Source organism: Lissotriton helveticus, chromosome 1_2, assembly GCF_964261635.1.
Source record: "Lissotriton helveticus chromosome 1_2, aLisHel1.1, whole genome shotgun sequence".
Lineage (NCBI taxonomy): Eukaryota > Metazoa > Chordata > Amphibia > Caudata > Salamandridae > Lissotriton > Lissotriton helveticus.
Window position 1 is genome coordinate 366,231,414 of NC_136058.1, and position 18,408 is coordinate 366,249,821.

General features: G+C 44.5%; 1 long non-coding RNA gene across 1 annotated transcript in view; it reads left to right on the plus strand.

Annotated features, from left to right (window-relative positions):
• The window catches only part of LOC144805856 (uncharacterized), a 106,707-nt gene extending 100,387 nt beyond the window's left edge, over positions 1 to 6,320 (plus strand). Inside the window, exon 3 of the long non-coding RNA XR_013605615.1 lies at positions 6,048 to 6,320. This is a non-coding gene — a long non-coding RNA (uncharacterized LOC144805856). The remainder of the gene's footprint in view (positions 1 to 6,047) is intronic.
• The last annotated feature ends 12,088 nt before the right edge of the window (positions 6,321 to 18,408 follow it).

Below are 18,408 nucleotides of genomic sequence, written 5' to 3' on the forward strand. Positions count from 1 at the left end.
GGAACCCCAAAGGTAGGCAGAGGTAAAGTTAGATAGAACCATACTCTCTATTCATGGTAGTGTGGCCGATCAGTAAGGGGGTATCAGAGGGTAGTGTTAAGCATTTGTTGTACGCACTCAATCAGCAAAGGATATCACACATTCAAAAGACTAAATTTCAGACCAATCGTTTTTTTATAAAGTATATTCTTTTAGTTATTTTTCGTTTTCTAGAACCCAGCAAGCCTGGCACAGGTAAGCAATAAATACTTTACAGTAGTAATGCAGTTTGTAAAAAGTTTGAATTGCAAGACTGTATGCACTTTGAATTGATTACAGTAGATCTACTAGTAATGCAATGCTTTTGATATACTTTACATATACTTTGTATTGGCTTTTTAGTAGAATGTCAAATAGATTACTTTACAGATTACTTTTCTTACACAGTTCAGTATACCTGGATACTGCACTGGGACATTTCCTGTAAACAGGTAAGTGAAAGCGTTTTTGTTATTTAGTTAAAGTTATAAAGGGTTTCTTAGATTTTCCGACTTCCCACTTAAAAACTTTTCACAGAAAAACAGTCAGTGTTATCCTATGGAGGAAAATAGGGTTATCGGTTCAAAGGTAAGTATTCGGTTGTGGGAGTTGGTATTCTAGGAGTAGACTCAGGGGTCACCCAGGTCAAGGATGCACTCTGGTTTCACACTCAGCGGCACTAGGCCAGCCAAGTGCAGAGGGCTGAGGCCCAATGTTATCCATTGGGGGTTAGGGTGCATCTGTTGGTAGCTGCTGGCTAGCAGGCCACTGGGTTGTGGGAGCAAAGCTCCTGGACTTAAGCTCAGGGCAAATGGGGGTTTCGGCCAACACAAAAGGTGCACCCTCATCGGGCCTGGGGCGGCCGGGTGCAGAGTGCTGTTTTTGGCGTCGGGTGCCCTGTAGCTTTCAATGGGGAGTCTCCGGTTTGCAAACACACTGCAGGCTCGGGGACAAAGGAGAGGTAAGTTGGGATGCTGGAGGCTGGTTAGGCACCATCGGTTGGGATACCCAAGGCCGTGGGCCGTCGGGTGCAGGGGTGCCTGTTAGGGTCGGATCTTCTTACAAGCTCCTGGTCGCGTTTGGGGAGACCTTCCAGTTTGAGGTTGCAGGTGTCGGCTGGAGGCTTGTGGCAGGTCAGGGGCTACCGGATCTTGGGTTAGGATCACCAGGGAGACCTCTTTGTGGTGTTTGGCCACTCGGGCTGTGGGCATCGGGTGCAGAGTGGTGAAGACTCGCAGACTTTGCCGGACCTGGAGTCTGTTGGTGAACAAATCCGGTGTTCACAGGAGACAGAGTCCTTTCTTTTGAAGGCATGGCCGGTCCCCAGTGTTCTTGAGGCTGCTGACTGCAGAATACACTGGAGTTTCTCTTCTGCAGGTTCAAGGTGGGGACAGGGCAGTAGGGCTGGGGCCGAGTCAGTGGACGTACTCCTCTTTTTAGCTTAGGCACGGCTGTACATCGTTCTTTTTTTGTTCTTGTAGTTTCTTGTCTGAGGAAGCTAGGTTTAGGGGTGCCCCATAATACCAGATTTAGGGGCATTGCAGGTAGGTAGAAGGTTAGGACCAATGGTTCCCTTCCCTGGAGAAGTGTGGCTCACTGGTTAGAAGCGGCAGACCCTGAAGCAGAGGTCGGCCCGGGACCAGGGTTCAATTCCCGACGCGGCAGGGTCTTGGGTCTATGTCCGCGGACTCGATAATTCTCGCCTCGGTGCCTATGCTAACCATGGGTCCCACTCTGCAACTCTGGGCAATAGCTTGCTTAATCTCCACAACAGCCCCATCAGCGCCGGGGATGCCTGGTTTCACCTTGGAGGTGCCCAGGAGGGACCATCTCACAGGGAAAGCCAGGACGGGTTTCCCAGCGGTATACAGCGCAAGGACACTCCAAGATGGAGTAACAGTGCGCTTTACAAGTATACTTACCTTTACCTTTACCTGGGGTGGGTACACCCCCTTATTATGCCACCCTCCAGTGAGAAGGGGGCATTAGCCTCACCCTGGTTTGGCCTGGTTCCCTCATCTACAAGATGGCGATGGACTAAGAGTTGTGCTTCACCTCGCATCCCCGACCTGAGGGGTGGAGTTTGTAGAGGTGGGCACACCACCCTTTCTCACTTGGTTTTCTCACCGGTTCTCCAGCACAAAGTGGGGGTTAGAACCAATAGGGCCATTTGCTTCAAGAAGCAAGTGGGCTTGGGAAACTCACAAAGGCGGCGGCTTCTCCTTTGTGGACCCTTCCCATCCAGGGGGAGGAGACTTGCCACCTCGTTCCAGGAAGTGCATTGTTTCAGGCCCCCAAAAGCAGCCGGCTCTCGACCCAGGGGTCCAGAAACATATCTGGTGGTGGCAGCTGAAAACAGCCACTCAGCCTGGACACTAGTGGTAGGTAGTTTTTCAGGGGGCATCTCTAAGATGCCCTCTGTGTGCATTTGTCATTATATCCCACACTAGCATCAGTGTGGGTTTAATGTGCTGAGAAGTTTGATACCAAACTTCTCAGTTTTCAGTGCAGCTATTATGGTACTGTGGAGTTCGTAATGACAAACTCCCAGCACCACATACTCTTAATGGCAGCACTGCAGGGGTACAGGGCTCATGCACCTGTGCCCTCACCATTTGTATATTGCACCTAGCTAGAGGGGTGACTGATCTATGAAAGGGTAGTGGGTTGTAGCCATGGCACACAGGGATGTATGCCATTTTGACTCTTCACTTTGTTCTGCACCAAAACACGCAGCCTGCAATGGCAGTGTTTGAGTGTAAAGGTACATGGCCTCTAAGGGTGACACAATAAGTGCTGCAGCCCTTAGAGGCTGTCCCTGGTCACAGTGCCCAAGGTATCTGTGGTTCCATTTACCAGGGACTGACCTGTGGCCGGAGAGTGCCAATTGGGTTTGGTCTTCAATGCAGTTTTAGGGAGAGAACACAGGCCCTGGGTACCTGTTTGGCAGGAGCAAGGGCACACTCAGGCAAAGCACATCAGCAATTCAGCAAAAAGTGGGGTAACCATGAAGAAAGAGGGCAGTTTCTTCCAACCTTACTTTGAGTAAAAATAATTATCAGTGTGCAAGTAGGGATTGGTTTTGGAGGATCAGTTTCCCGGCTGTACACCTGATACCCTAATTTATGTTGTACCGTGCTTTCATCTTGAAGTTTGCTGCCTCAAGTGTGTACTGATAAGTGCAAAAATACCAGCTATAGGTTATATTCTTAATTATTATACCAGCCAAAATCTTAAAATACTGGTTATTCCAGTATAAAAAGAAACAGCCTGATGGTAATCCTGTGTGGGTTGTGGGAGTGCTTGCCCAACATAGGTAGCACCTCACACCACATGGGGGTTTGCCTTGGAAGTGTGCTGTCTTTATTTTGATCCTGCATAGGAAGTGTTTCCATGTGAGTAATGACCAGTGAGGTGTGATTGTGGTGCTGTGGAGTGCAGCACTTCCCAGTGGGATAGGCGGAGAAGCAAGAGAGGCAAACAGTTTATGGTCTTCATTAAGCTGCCAGTGTTGAACAGCTCTGCGGGTTCCCTTGTGGTTCTTCTTATTTCTGTGGACCACATAGCTAGTTACTGAACTGGATGTCCATTCTGGGACATTTTGTTTAAAGGTTATGGTCCTGAGCAGTCATACAGTGGACGGAGACACGGTGGAGAGATCAGCTGGGGTCGACCTTGTTACTAGTATCCCATATCTGATTGTCCTTGTGAGATGTCAAAATGCAGCTAGTTGGGACCTGCAGTGCTGAAATAAATGAAAGTCCTCATTGGCCAGCAGCCTGAGGCAGACCCCTTCGGTTAATCCATGCCCGTTTAGTTAGTCATGTGTGGTTTATTGCTGTTAACTGCAGATCTGGTCTGGCCGTAGAGGGTACCGGGCGTTTCCCTGGTGGGCCGCTAGGGTGGCAGCCGGTTTGGAACCCCTGGGGGGCCATTTTTGTTACCGGGAGTCGGCAATATCAGCCCCCTGTAACAAAATCGGCCGAAACCGGCCCTCGCAAACTGCTCAGCTTTACCCCCCTCACCCCTGGGGGGGCCGGCCAAGCAGTGTGCCAGGGCCGGTTTCAGTTCCCAGTCCAGCCCTGGTTAACTGGTACAGTACTAAGAATAGGGATCACCCATAGCAGTTGGTTCTTATGTGTGACAGTGTCAAGCAGTATCATGGATTTATTACACAGGCTATATGAACCACAATTGACTGCCCAAGCACTGGGTGTTATGGCATTAGTATTAATGTGGGCCTGGGGGTCTATATGTTTAAATGTATTCTAATTACAGTTATAATACGGTTACTACCCTAATGAGGCACTGAAGCACTGTAAGCAGGGTATCACTCTGCTCCAGAGCCCAGGTTTATTATTCTTTCATTGGCTGTAGTTGGTTATTGGAATTCGTTTTGTGCTCCTAAGGAAACAAATGTAATTTATTTACTCCAGTTTCTATGTGGTAAATTAAATTAATAGGCGGTGGGTGTGATGTTTAGTGGGAGACTGTATGTGAATTCCCATAAATGGATGGCAGCATTAATAGACAGAGGTTGTGGTCTTTCAGATGAGGTGAAGGCATTTAGAGAAATATAATAGCAGGGATTAAGGCCAATGTGCATGTGATTTAGGGTAGGCTGGGCTCAGCGAGGGGAGTCATGCAGAGCATGGAAAGTAAGGGGAGGTTAATTTGAAAGAAAAATGGAGAGGCAACAATTGGAATATTTAATTCAAGGTGATTTACATCAAGGGCAGTTTCCATGGGAATACATAGAAGACATTTCTGAGATTGCATGCAATCAGAGGATACCACACTGTAGAAAGAAACATTATTTGCATGTGAGATTGTGTTATGTTGAGTACTTATGACGAGAACATAGGTCAGGCGAACAGGCGACCCCTGAAAGGCTCCCGCTAGATCACAGCTTCAGCATGGGCAGCTGATGAGCTGAGATGTTGGAAGAATAAAGTAAAGGCTGAACACATACATAGGGAAATATGTAGACGTTTTGGCTGCATTCAAAAGCAAATGATAATAGCAATGTGATAGAGTATGCAGGTTAAATAATGCAAACATTACAAAGTATATTCTGCTAGAGCAGATACCTTCATGTGTTCATCCTTAAAGTTTGGCTTACAGTATGAATTACAAAAATGTAGTGGGATTCATTTTGGATGTCCCTGGTTGTGTCGTGGCAGGAGATGGTGGTATGGATAGCTTCCCAGCCAGGCGAAGTGTAATGCCTGCATTTGTGGAGGGGGAATCCTAACAATGAATTGAGGGGAATAAGACAGACCTACTTTTAGCAGTTCCATGAACCTTATGCCAAAGTAGTGCCTCCTTGTACCCTTCCAAGCCTATGAGGCCATACCATACATGCCATTTTATTGACACCTTGGACTTGGGAGATTTTGATACAAACATGAGAATTGAATCTCCCACATTCCCTCTTGTTCCTGCTTATTGTCACCATTCTTACTAAGCATACCAATGTAGGCAGTCAGCTGACACCACTACTGCAGCTCTACTGCTTTCCAGTTTGTCCCTGCCGCCATAACATTTTTAGAATGCCCATGAAGAATGCAGTAAAGACTACATTTCAGGTTCAGTATAAAATGATAACAAGCTCCAGCGCAGCCAAACACTGGCTTTCTAGGACTGAAAGGGGTCCTTTCAGTGGTGGCACAGCAAGGGAGAGTGTGGCAGTCCACCCAGGGCGGCACGACTTTTGGGGGAAGTGACCCCTCCTCTTACTTGCGGCCATCGCGGGGCGACTAAAGCAGGAATAGCCAGGCCCCCTGCTCTTACATGGGGCCTCTGCGGGGCAGCAAACACAGGGACCATCACAGGCAGCAAAAGGTCTAGCTATGCCACTGCCTTTCAGAAAAGTGGCTGATACTACTGCGTAGTGGGCACAGCCAATGTGAGGCCAGGTGACAGACATACATGTCAGCTCTGTTATGAAATTTTTGTCCCCTGCCTGTCTTTGAGAGTCATGATAATGTACAAAATTGAGTGTATAAATGTTTTCCATTTGTTTTCAGGTCCCTGAAGAAGGGCCATTTTTGGCTCGAAATGCATTGGGCATGCGATGGAATTCGAACACACTGTTTATGGCTTTGAACTTCAACACCGTGTGATTATAATCGCTGTCAGATAATTGTTCATGACAATTTTGCTAATGAACGGTTTATTTAATGTATAAATGTTTGCTTTCAACAAGAGAGTGTATTTGAGCATTTGAAAGATGTTGCATTAAGTTTTTTTGATGAATAATTGATTTGAAAATCAAAATTTCTGTTTGTAAAATAAAATTGGAAAATATTTCCAGCAACAGTGCACAGTGGTCGAGTGTGATTTCACTCGAGGTATGAAGGTTGCCAGGTGACAGAGACCAGCATCTCACTGCTCAGCATGGGGTTGAGTGCCTGTGGTATATACACTAGAGTAGTATCTGTCGTGGTTGCCGCACTGGGGGCAGTAGGAACTACTAAAATGGCTGATGCTCGGGGGCACTCATGCGCGATGACAGGCCAGAGAGTTCATAGCGCAGCCACCCCAGAGCCGTAACTCTTTGCGTTACGGTTCCTGGAGTTTGCCTCTTACCTGCTGGGTCTCCTAGCATTTTCGCGTCCTCTGGAGTCTACACTGCGTCCTGCTTCGTCGGGGGGAGGGGTCTTCGCCTTGAATCTCTGCTTTTGGTGTTCCCGCACCGGTTCTCTGTCTCAGGCTGCTGACCCTTTGACCCAGAAATTGTTGACTACTACTGGAGAAGGAAAGAGAAGCCAATTTGCAGAACTTTATTCGGTGTATCAAGCTTTGAAACAAGAATTGCCAAGAAAGTGTCATATTTATACTGATTCGTGGTCCACGGCCAATGGGTTAGCAACTTGGCTTCCCACATGGCATGCTCATGGTTGGATGATAAATGCAAAATTGCTGTGGGGCAAGGAGTTGTGAAAAGAGATTTGAACCATGTTGACACAAAGTATAGTTACTGTATACCATGTAGATGCTCATTGTTCTATCGACTCACTTGACCGCTGATTTAATTCCCTCACAGATGAGAAAGCTAAGATTTCAGAGGCAGATGTAGAAACGCAGAATTCTGACTTGGTTGGGATTGCGAAGTGGGCACATCAGAAGTGCGGACACTTTGGAGAGCAGATGACTAGCAGGTGGGCAGAAAATAGAAGGATACACGTTCCCTTAGACTTGATTAAAACTGTGATTTTGCAGTGTCCTGTCTGTCAGCATGCTCAACGCAGATCAGTCCCACAGATAGTGAGAGGTCAGCTAGGTAGAGGAAAGTTACCAGCGCAGATTTGGCAGATCGATTATATCGGGCCGCTGCCATGGAGTAGAGGATGTCAATATGTGTGCATACCTGTGGACACATACTCTGAATATTTAATAGCTTTTCCATGTAAACGTTCTACCCAGTTGAGTACATTGAAAACCTTAGACATGCTGATTTTGTACTATGGAATTCCATTACAGATTCAAAGTGACAAAGGAAGTCATTTTAAAGGTAGTTTGGTGCAGGAATATTGTGTACAGCACAATATTGAGTGGATTTTTCACATTCCGTATTACCCACAGGCTGCAGGTTTGATTGAGTGCATGTATGGATTGTTGAAAGATCAATTGAAAAAGCTATCTAACAATTCTTTGAAAGGTTGGTGAGATTACCTGAATGATGCCTTACAAAAATTGAATAACAGACCTTTAGCAAATGCAGAAACGCCTTTAACCGCATGCGTGCGGGCGGAATTCCGCTCGCACGCTGAGAATTTGTAAAGCGCATGTTACATGACGAGCTGGGCTCGTCATGAGCGTGCGAGGAGGCTACCTCATGACGAGCCCAGCTCGTCATGAGCGTGGAAGGGGTTAATGATAATGTTGACTCCAGCTTTATCGATTCAACCTGATTTGGCTACCAATACTGTCATTTATTGGGAACAGTTCCTGGAGTTTTGGCTCTGTACAGAGCGACACCGGAGGCTGCAGGTATTGACCTGCATGCTTTGAAGTTAAATAGACTGAGACCCAGAGACATTACACTCATTGAGACAGGAGTGGGAATTCAGATAACCCCAGAGTACTTTGGTTTAATTGCTCCACGTTCTGGATTGGCTCTCAAGGGCATCCAAGTGCTGGGAGGTGTAATCGATGTAGACTATCAAGGAGAAATTAAAGTCATCCAACTTAATAGTGGTGATGCTGACTTAGTAATACAACCTGGAGACAGAGTTGCACAAATGGTGATTATGCCAGTATACGGACGGGTGGTAAAGAAAGGGACTGCCCCAGCCCTCCTCACTGTACGTGGGGAAAGAGGGTTTAGCTCAACTGATAAAAACCTAGGAGTCAAAGTGTGGGTAGAGTCTCAGAATAAACCTCCCGAACACGCAGAAATCATTGCAACTGGAAAAGACAATGTCACCGTGATTATAAAACCAGGGCAGGAGAAATAGGAACATTTGCCAGCTAACAAATGTTATTTGAGAGAATGAGTTATACCTGTTTTGTATCCGTTCTTCTAGATCACTGTGTGGCATGTTTGTGCTCTGTGTGCACTCGCTGGACTTCTTTTGGCCTTGTACTCATGGAGCCGGGGAGGACAAGAAGCCCCTGATCGCATAGTGGCCAGTCGCCCGCTGTTGTAAAGTCATGCTGTGCCCTGGGCACCCCCCACCTTTTTGCTGACTGCAACTGGTGGTAACTGACTGGCCCTGGGCTCTGTTTAACCAGGCCCAGGACCAGTGTTGAGCTGAAAGGAACACATTAGAATACAGTTAAAATACCCAATATGCACTAGGGTACACTATGGTATGTTGGGGTACCCCCGTAATTGGCATGACCTACATCATAGGCCCCTAGTATATAATAGGGCAGGGGATTGCAACTACCTAGAAGTCCCCAGTACCATGAGGCATGGCAGTTTAGAGGCCAGCAGCTTTTTGCTGAAGCCTGAGGTCAGTTTAAAAGCAGCACTGGGTGCCATGACTGCTTTTAAACAATAGATTGTGCCCAAACTCGACTTTGGTGGTAGGGGTACTTAAAAATGGAAAGCCTACAATGTGTCGGCATATTAGGGACCCTCAGGGTCTCCCCTAGATATCTCAGGGGTGGGGGGTCCGCTATCTATAAGATACACCCTTATAAAATTGTTTTTATATGCCTGGGTAAAGTGGAATTTCACATTTCATTCCCCACATTGCGTTAAAAAGCTACTCAAATTCGACTTTGATGTTAGGAGCACTGGGTAAAGAGGATCTGCAATATTTCTGCAGATTCAGAACCCCTAAAGTCTCCCCTAGTTGCACAAGGGGCAGGGGTCCTGTAGAAATTAGGGAAATACTTATAAAATATGCTTTTATAAGCCCTGGTGCTAGAAAACTGGTCCAAGTAATTTTCCCCATTGCAAATCCCATGGCCCATAGGTTAACATGGCAGGGAGTTATTAAAGAATAACTCCTGATAGATAGGCGACAGAGCTACCTTTCAAACTCTTACTAGAATGGTAGGGAAAAATCCAACAATATTATATTGTTGAATTTCTCCTAAAGTGTACTGACAAGAAGTGATAAGACTTTCTTGTTTGTAAGTCCTAATTCAGCCTTCGAGTGGTCTGCCCTGATTGGTCAGAGTTAAGTGGATTAGCCAGGCTGCTTTGACAAGGTGATAAAGAACCCCTGGGGTTAACAACTCTGCTGGGAGGGCAGTGTGCTTGTCTATAGGAATGCCAGGCTAGAGGGTGGAGTCTTAAACCATGCTCTTCAAAGGCAGAGGGGAGGCCTGGGTTTCAGTTTCACTCTTACACTCTTGACCCAGAGTCAGGGCTAGGCTTAAGGAATGTATGTGCAGATGGTAGGGGGAGAGTCCATGGAGATAAGCCATCCCAGGGGGTGTGTTTAGCCAGCTCTTACCTCCTTGCTGGAAAATCAGCCATTTTGGATTTGGAAGATTGGTGCACTCTGGGACAAAATAATGCCACACCGTACAGGATGTGGTCATACCTATGAGGAGTTACCCTGCTCTCATTTGCCAGAATTGACCTGTTGCTTGACCCAGAGAATTTTGAATAAGTATCTAAGAGGGGCAGAGCCCTCCAGATCTGCTGCTTGAAACTTACTGAAGCAAGAAGTGCCCTGCTAAGAAGTTTTGCTGTGCAAAGATTTCTAAGGCCTGATCCCTGAAGACTGCACCAAGTGAAACTGCAGCCCTGTGGATTACCTTGCTGCAAAAGGACTAAAGTGTGGACTCCCTGCTAGCTACAGGTTAACAGAGCCCACCTGGACATCCCCACAAAGAATTCCCAACCTGGAGTACCAGTGGATTTGTAAGGGTTTTGTTCAAGTGGATTGCGGAATTGAAGTTTCCCACATTCAAGGACCCTCCTGGAGATTCCGGAACCTTGTATTGTGTGTTGGATACTTTGGGACCCGCAAGCAGAACTTCAGGAAGGAGTTCTAACTGGACACCGCCTGCTGGGGAAGGCGGCACATTTTGTGAGATTCTCCAGCACAAGTTTTAAAGGTGTCCCTGTCAGAAAAAACGAAATGACTAAAAGGGGCTCTTTTGGTTTCTAAGCAGTAGAAAGTGACTAATCTTTAAAAATCCATAACTCTGGTTCCCTACAGTGGATTTGTTTAGTTTTGGTGTCTTTTAAAAGATAAAAATATGACCTATTTTTATAAATTGGTGTTGGCTTTTTATTTTGTGTTTTGTCCTAATTATTTACTGAAATGGTGTTTTTGAATGCTTTACATAACTGTTTTTGAAGTAAAGCCTGTCTGTTCGCAGACACGTTACCAATGGTTGAGCATAGGAATCATTTTCTATGACCTCTTCTGGGTTCTATCATGTGTTAGTGGCCTTATTGCCAGTGGCACACCTACATTTGCCCCTACCAATAACCCACTTTCCAACACCTGCGCAGACTGACAGCGATGCTGACTCAGAAGACTAACATCTGAACGTATTTGGCACAGACGGTGCTCAACAGATCGCACTTCTGTATTTCCAATATGCCGAGCACTCTTGATGTGGTTTCTACATGCCGTGTAACTGTGCCTACCCCTGTCCACGTATTATTACAGACTTTTAATGTCACAAATGCAGACGGGGCTGTAGAGGAACACAATGTGGAAACCCATCTATCTCCCTATGAATTCTGTAGGTCTTGTCCCGAAGCTACGGATGATGGAAAAAGCATGACGCAGGTTCTGACCTATAATATCACTGAAGGTGATGTTTGTTATAATCTGACCTGCGACCCGACTTTAATCGGCCAATGTGCTCAAATCAGCTTAACAAAAATTCATCCGTTATGTCTTGGAAGGAGAAGCTTTTATGCCAATATAGGCACGACAATTTTTGTGCTAATGTCAGAACAATATGGTGTGCAAAACTATAGTACCTGCTACTAGTGGGGAAGTGTGGCTCAATGGTTAGAGCGGCAGACCCTGATGCAGAGGTCTAGCCCGGGACCAAGGTTCAATTCCCCGACTCGGCGGGTCTTGGGTTCAAAATTCCACGGACCTGACAATTCTCGCCTCGGTGCCTATTCAAATCATGGAGTCCCACTCTGCAACTCTGGGCAATAGCTTGCTTAATCTCCACAACGGCCCCCACAATGCTAAAGATGCCTGGCCTCCACCTTGGGGGTGCCCGGGAGTGGACACCTCACAGGGAAAGCCAGGATGGGTTCCACAGCGGTATTCGTACAAGCGCCTTGAGACCCTTGCGGGTGAGTAGTGCGCTATACAAGTATCAATTTACATTTACTAGTCATTTTAGACATGTCAAGTTACCTGTAGGGTGGGTGTTTTCCTGTGGAAATATAACTTATACTTACATCCTAGAAAATATCGCAGGTGGACCATGTGCTTTTACTAGATTGAGTTCGATGAGGTTCCCGTTAGATCCATCATTTCATGCTCGGACTGTGAGAGAAACTGTTTTGCTTACCGAACATTGTAACTCTGGATTGCATTTATTATCGAAGTCCGAATATATTTGTTTAGCTGCTTCGATAGTAGGAATTCCAGGCTTAGCTATTTATAACTCTAGAGCTGTTAGTAAATGAGCGTGTCTTATGGTTAAAAATATGAATCATACATCAATTGCTTTAACTGAATTCTTATTAGACGTGGGAGGGGCACGTAAAGCAATTTTGCAGAAAAATAGTTGTTATCGATGACCTACTTTTGAAACATGATCATGGATGTTCTAATTTTGAGGGAATGTGTGGCTTTAACCTTTCTGATCATTCTAAATCAATTCAGTCCCACATCGATGCTTTGCACAAGTTGGCTAAAGAAGTCAAGCAGGATGTCGACAAGGGGTGGTAGGATTGGTTGTTTGGGTGGTTGCCAGATTTTGGTTTTCTTCGCTCTATTCTAGGTGGTATAGTTTTATCGATACGTATTCTAGTTTCTTTATGTTGCTGTATTCAATGTGTACCTAATCTTTTATCTATGCTCCGTCCCCAGGTAGTTGATTTTAGACTAATATGTTATTGTAGCCATTGGTCCAGGGATGGACTATTATAAGTCTCTACTGTGTTGTTTTTGCTTTGTTCTGATGGTTTTGGTCGATGGTCATGGGATGGAATGTTATGAATGAGCCACTCTTGTGGTCGGGTACTTGATGATGACCACCAACCATCACCATCTTAAACTGACTACAGTGTGTTATTTTAATCTAGCCTTAATGTAGACCGATATATATATACGTATACCTGCCTAGTGAGAATAATTAAATAGAACAGTATCTTTTGATATAAACTCTTACCATTGACTTTGACATGGCCTCATGTCAATCTTGTTCTTTAACTTTATCTTGCTTCACAGCAGTACTTGCTATTGGCTTTGACATAGTCTTATGTCACCTTGCTTATTAATTTTGCTCTGCTTTAAGCTTCTTTATGTGCATGACAGTGCTTGCAGAACTGACTCCATTTTCTCGACTGTTACCATTTTCTGTGCAGCACAAGGTGGGGACGGCATGTTTTGCTCCTCACTTGTTTTTCACACCTCACTGACCAGAGTGAACTGGATATTATCTATGGAATGTCCAAACTCCGCCTTGAAGCCAAAATACAGAGGCTTGGCCAGCCACTGGCTTGACCTTGACGCGGACTGGTATGATCAGCCTTGTTTTCCAATGAGAAGGGGGCGTGGCTTCCTAGAAGCTTTGTTTCACGTTAGAAATGGTATTAAAGCGAGGGGCTTCCGCTGGCTAGACAGAAGTTCCCCACAGAATAGACGTATTGCTGTTGACGGCAAAGGAACTTGTGTCCTGACTGAATCCCTGTAGAGGCTACAGAACCGGACTCCCCTCAGCTTGGGCTGGCAGGATGGTGCTATGGTGCTGAAACAGTCGGTGAGGTGTTCCTAAGCTAAACCTTTTCGTATTGCTTTCTATTCTTGCCACTCTTTTCTTATTTCTTTTCCATTCATTGCTATATATATATATATTCACAGAAAAAACCATAGGTTATAGACCATATATAGTTAGGAATTAGCATTTACAAAACCTTGAAAATTCACTGAAAAAACCATAGGTTATAGACCATATATAGTTAGGAATTAGCATTTAGAAAACCTTATTTTACTCACACAAAACCATTGAAATTCCATATATAGTTAGTTGCACTAACTATATATCGCGCACCCGCAATCCACTGCTGATGATGTCACATATTACATCATTCATGACATGGTCAGTGACATCACTGATGACATCACTGATGACATCTCAAATGACATCACTGATGACATCATCTAGTGTCTGTGTGTTTTTGTAAAGTTTAAATACGTTTTACATATTGAAGAATGAGTGGATGTATGGAAGACTGAGTGTGTGTGTGGCTGGCTGGGAGGTGTGTGACTCTGTGCATATCAATGTGTACTTGTATCAGTGATTGTATAAGAGAGTAAGTATGTGTTAGTATATGTGTGAAAAGTATGGTGTTCTGTGTTTAACTATAGATGAGGAAATCGAAGTGTGATTGATTCTTCACAGGACTGACTAGGTGTATGAGTGCATATGATAGTGTTCTAATAATAAGTGACTGTATGTATGAGTGATTGTATGGGTGAATGAGTGAATGTGTGTGTAGACGTAGGAATCAGTGCGTATGTAGTAACTGGTATTGGTGTGTCATGATGTCATCAGTGATGTCATTTGAGATGTCATCAGTGATGTCATTTGAGATGTCATCAGTGATGTCATCAGTGATGTCACTGACCATGTCATGAATGATGTAATATGTGACATCATCAGCAGTGGATTGCGGGTGCGCGATATATAGTTAGTGCAACTAACTATATATGGAATTTCAATGGTTTTGTGTGAGTAAAATAAGGTTTTCTAAATGCTAATTCCTAACTATATATGGTCTATAACCTATGGTTTTTTCAGTGAATTTTCAAGGTTTTGTAAATGCTAATTCCTAACTATATATGGTCTATAACCTATGGTTTTTTCTGTGAATTTCATTGGTTTTTTAACAGCTAATATCTGTAGCTGTAAAATGTATTCTTCTTTAAATCCAAAAATATATTTTATATGTTTTTTTTAAATATTTTTTTTTCTTCGTTCCCGCTTCGCGAATCGGGAAGCTTCCCGTTAGCTGACCTTGATGCCGCGAAATAGACCGCGAGCCGGTAAACGTTTCTTTACCGCAAGTGCCGCGTTAGAAAACAACATCGTGACGCCTCCCGTCCGCATGACGTTTCACGTTGTCGCGTGATACGTCATATGACGTGCTACGTTAGCGAACTGGTACGCGAAGCGAGTCGCAAAGCGCAGGTTTCTGGAAGCAAACCGGGAGGCCCTGCAAAGCGCTTAACGTAAACACAGCAAGTCATGTGACTTGGTAATAACACTTTTCATTGGTTCATTTCACTTTTGGTTTCCTAATGATGTAAGACTAGGTCATATAATCTAAAATGAACACTTTTGATTGGTTGAGAACTCTTGTTTTTCCCAAATGATGAAAATCCCTCCTTCTTTCCTCACTCTGACTTTCATCATTGTGAGAGAAAGACCCTTTGTGATCACTGAGCAATGGCTTCTTTAGTAGCTTCAGCTGGTGCTTCCCCACCACCTCCACCACATCCAAGGAAGAGTGGACCACCTGCTCAAGTTGTAATTCAACAAGAAGAAGAAGAAGAGGAACAGGAGGACGAGCACGAAGAGAGGCAGTTTTTGCCTGAGCAGCCCAAGACGTCTCACCGGAAAGAAAACTTCATTTGGCAATTTTTTAAAATTCCCAAAGGTCAGAAAAAAGTAAATGCAAGATACGTAACTTGCCTTATATGTCAAGATAGACTGTCCAGAGGGACCGACAAAAAATACAGTTTCGGAAACTACACAATGCATCGCCATATGACTAGGTGGCATCCTAACAACTACAGTGCTGCACAGTTTCGGAACGACCTAGATAATCTCCCTATTATGGCCAGAAGATCTGTTGTACCGGAAGTAACGGGACCAGAGGGCAGGGAGATGGTGCCAAATATACAAATGAGATTTGGTGATGTAAAACACACCTGCGCATTTTGCGATGGATTCATTTCCTACGGAGAAAAAAGCATCACTCTGATCAACAGAGCTATTGACTATCATATGCAAGTTTGTCCGAAACGCCCAAAATAATAAATACTTCTTTTTTTTGTTTTGTTGCTCCTGTTGAGCCCTTTACAATGAATCGTTTTCATTGCCCCCTCCAAGAAAAACCCAAAAAAATATAAAACTGTTCCGAAAAATTCAAAAACAGTAAAAAAATGTTCAGAAAAATAAAAAAAAAAGTTCTTTTCAGAACTACCTCCCCGTTATTAAAAAATTGGTACAATATTTGGAACTGTGCCAACCTCTATTTCTCTTAGTTCGCTTCCTAGTTCGCTCGCTGGTACGCGAACTGGAAGCGAACCAAAAACAGTAAGTATAAGGGAAGGAAACACACACTTATGTTAAAAGAAAGACAGCTATAGGGGAGTAAACTAGAGATACCATTACCCATAATCCACTGCTGATGATGTCACATATTACATCATTCATGACATGCTCAGTGACATCATCAGCAGAGGATTGCGGGTTTTTTGGCAACATGCCTTATCCACGGTTTAATAACGCTGCCTTTTGCTTTATATAAGTTTTCAAATTGTATGAAATATATACCAATAGGTCGTTATGAACCTTTAGGTAGTGCTTTTCTTCATGAGGTCTGGTCGCTTCCATACACATACAGATGTTTCAAAGATGATCAAGAAGTTTATCTGAATGGAGAGGAATGCACTGAGACGCCAGATCATTCACTAATGTGTAGGCACATACAGTTACACGATTCATGCAACAAACACCGACCAAATATGGCTTGCGTGTTGCAAGGCACGCCAGTTCCTGCTATCATCCCCACGTTCAAGTTGTTGGAAAATGGTAGTTATTTGATGCTCAATAATGAAGATTGTTCTGAGTTAATTAAAAGTATTCCTTTTATCGTAACAGTAAGTGAACGGGTTATTTGCTGCAGAAATGTTCTATTTCCTCCCACACATGAACATAGGGAGTTTTCAATCTGGCCACAAATACCAACCTTGGGACACGTTTCAACGGCATGGCAAGAATAAGAGCTCTTTTGTCTCAGAGAGAGGTGGCCTTGAGTTCGGCCCGTGAAACTTTCGTACTTCACATAGCGAACACCCGTACACAGGTTTGCCTTTCAATTTCAGCAACATGTTTCCGACTATCTTTAACGCATCCTCCACAAAATCCCTGGCACACTTTTTTAAAGTTGTTACCAGTGGTCTCGTGACTTCATTTGAGAAAATCTTTGGAGTCATCCCTGCTTCTTTTCATTGTATTTTCTGCACTCTGGTTCGTGGATTGGCATTTTTACTTGCATTACCAGCGGACGCTCTTGTGCTTTTTTACATTTTTAAATATGGATGTCCCTCCTATGCAACCTCCGACCCTGCAGCTGCTGACACTGTTCCGCAATCGCATGCTAGAATATTATGGCACAATGCCGTTGGCGATATTAAGCACGGCATATGGATTATCTTTTCGGTTCTCCTACTTCACCTGTGTCCAGCCTGTATTTCACTGCCTGACCTGTGATTTCGATTGGGCCATTGATTTGTGTCTCTGCGGACCGGTTTCTCCTGACGTCGACTTTAATCAGCTGATGACTCCTATCATTACTCACGAGTTGGTTTGTCCTGGCGAAAGGATTATGGCTGTGGCATTGATGCATGGACTACTTGGTCCCTGGAATTTACTGGCGGCAGCACAGTCTTTCTTGGAACAGAGCTTTCTTGAAAACCCACCGAGCTGTCCTCTGATGGTGATAGAGGATCCGGTGCTGGGAGAGCACGTATGTTCTTTTCCGCTTTTAAATTGGATGGCTGAACTGTTTTCGGATGAAGACGGTGACTTCCTATTGGAGGCTGTTGCAGCTTATTTTGCATACACAGTTATGTCATAGACCTTTTTCATGTTTGATATGCTGAGTACTAGCATTTCATTGACAATTCATTGACTTATTTGTCAAGTTTTTATTATTTACCTTGCCTATTGGCTTAAGACTCGATAAAGTACTTGGCTGTTTTATTTTTCTTTAGCATTGAATTTTCCTAGTTTTTAATGCTTTACCTTGCGGACCGTCCACATATAAACTTGCAATCTGCTCTCATGAGATGGCACTTCTATTATCTTATTCAGTTCGTTTCCGGATCATGAGGAGGTGTCATCTAGGTCCTGGATATCTTTACACCGTGTTAAGTTAGCATGGGCTCATTACCGGTTTAAACGCCATTTTTCCTTTTTTGCAACTTCTGCACACGACACTTAGTTGTTGCTTTAGCTTTCCACCTAGTAGTTCATCGTGGTTTACATGAGAATAATATGTTATTGGTCTACTATCTGCTTTACTTGTTAAACTATATCTGTACAGCGAGTGCTAAAGTTTCAAGAACAACACGATACAGAATTGTTATGAGGTCTGATCTCCACGACTTCATACTCATAACATAAGTGCAACTTCTGCCAATTCTGGGCATGAGGCGGGTTTTATATTGCTTTGCCGAACACACATACACAACAGTTGATGCGGTTCACATGAAGAGAGAGCTGGTGTATGCTGATGTGATTCCTTCAAATCTAAGACACTAAAGTATGGGCACGCCCTAAACCAACACAAAGAGACCTTCTTAGCAAATAATATAATATGTGTATTAGGGAGGGTGAGATATAAGCAGCCGCGGGCCGTGGAGGGAGTTACGATGGGGCAGGGAGGCGGGGAGGGGGAGAAGCAGGGTGGAGCCCTCTCTACCTTGCCCCTCCCCCTCCCCGCCTCCCTGCCCCACCGTAACTCCCTCCACGGCCCGCGGC